General features: G+C 61.2%; 1 protein-coding gene across 1 annotated transcript in view; it reads left to right on the top strand.

The window, feature by feature from the left end:
• The first annotated feature begins 19 nt into the window (after positions 1-19).
• The window catches only part of KCNJ10 (potassium inwardly rectifying channel subfamily J member 10), a 30,830-nt gene continuing 29,134 nt past the window's right edge, over positions 20-1,715 (top strand). The window contains exon 1 of the mRNA XM_004716500.2: positions 20-118. The gene's annotated coding sequence lies outside the window, so the exon portion shown is untranslated. The remainder of the gene's footprint in view (positions 119-1,715) is intronic.

The raw sequence follows: 1,715 nt of genomic DNA, 5'->3' as shown, positions 1-1,715 counted from the left end.
AGGCCCGGCCCCGCCCGCCGCACAGCTCCTCTCCTTCGTCCTGCCCGCCCCGTCCGTCTGTCTGTCGGTCCCGCTGCCCCGCGGCCCATCCGAGGGGCCACCCCACCCCGGACCTAAGGTAAGACTCTGTCCCTGAAGAAAGAATGCTGCCACCGGGCTGACGTCCCGTCCACCTCACCCTCCTGAGACGTCAGGGCCCCCAGCCCCGTGGTCCCTACCCTGGCTGGCCTCAGTGGTACCGTCCTGTTCTCTGGCCTCAGGCCCCAGATGGACTGTCCCCACGAAGGGAGCTATATACTCAGACAGGTACATCAGTGCTCTGGGCTGATCAAGGAAGGGGCTCGAGCCCCCTCCCACTGAGCAGACCTGTACTGCATCACAGCCCCTCCAGCGAATACCACTGCGGCATGCACTGTGTCCCCCCCACCCCCAACCTCAGAGGGTGCCCCCTCCTCCCAGTGCCCTGAAGGTACTCCCAGTCCCATGCCCAGCCCCTCCCCCTCCCCACCCAGGGATACACACCGTCACCCACAGATCACTCATTCCCACAGAGGAGGAGAACATACTGCTTTGATTAGGGAGGTGTGCCCCAGACCCCTGCTTATTCAGCCCCTGTCCTACATTCTCACCTGGCTCCTCCAGCTGTTTCGCCTCCAGGATCCCCAGGGCCCCAGCAGCAATGCACCCGGAGTAAGAACGGCAGCTTTCATGAGAGAGCACTCATGCTCTGCAGAACGCCCCCCCCCCCCCCTTTCCAACCCTCACCAGGAGCTAACCCCCTGCACCTGTGTTAGGAAAGAGATGGAGGGTGGAACTCCTGGGTTTGGAGGGAAGGTGCTGAACCCCACTCACTCAAATTGGAAGAGAGGCCTTTGGTACCTTGAAATTTCATTCCTATTAATAAGATGTCCCAGGCAGGGTGAGGCAGATGGGGATATAGGGGTGATGAAGTCCAGGCCATGCCTTATAGTCTGTTTACATTGCTTATCAATACCAATTCTGACTCAAGAAGGTTGGCCAGTCTGCCCTTGCTAATGCTTGCAAGCCCCCCACTCCCTGCCCCCCGCCCCCGACCACCACTACCACTCACACCCGGGACTGCTCTGGGCAGTCCTGTAAAGAAGGGATATGCTGATGGGCATGTGCTGCCCTCTGTGAGGGTGGGAGGCTGAAGGGGCCTGGAGAGGGTCTCAAGACACAAGCCCCAGGACCCAGGTGGCTAGCAGCCACCCCTGAATTCTTCTTCATTTCCTCCCGAAGAATCTCCCAGAAGCCTTGAGTATGTCCCTGGCTTGATGGTGGGCACAGCCCTTGCTGAGGGCTTGTGGCTTCCTCCCGGTGTAGGTGGGGGGCCAAGTCTGGAAGGAACCAGGTGTCCTGGCTCCGAGTTGGCTCCTCAGGGAGGAGGAAACAGTGAAGGAGGAGGAGGGGGAGGGAAGGCGTCATGCCAGGGAGAGGGGCCAGGGCTGGTCTGGGAGGCAATAGGCATGGCCCGGGGCAGTGCCAACTCCCTTTCCCCTCCCTCCCAGTCTTTTGGTAGTGGTGGTAGTGAGGGAAGGAGGGCGGGGGTGTTGGGGGGTGATCTGGGCCAGTCCAGCCTCCCAAGGCCCTTGCCAACCTGGGTCCTGAAAGGAGCTGCTGTTTTCTGAGCCGTCCCCCCACCCCCCACCCCGGAGCCCGAGCAGCCAACTCGTCTCAGTGGATATCAAATGGCA

The sequence above is a fragment of the Echinops telfairi genome, unplaced genomic scaffold (assembly GCF_000313985.2).
Source record: "Echinops telfairi isolate 266 unplaced genomic scaffold, ASM31398v2 ScPeMD7_7425;HRSCAF=8463, whole genome shotgun sequence".
Classification (NCBI taxonomy): Eukaryota; Metazoa; Chordata; class Mammalia; order Afrosoricida; family Tenrecidae; genus Echinops; species Echinops telfairi.
The sequence above is the reverse complement of the archived record's forward strand: the minus strand, read 5'-3'. Positions and strand labels throughout refer to the sequence as shown.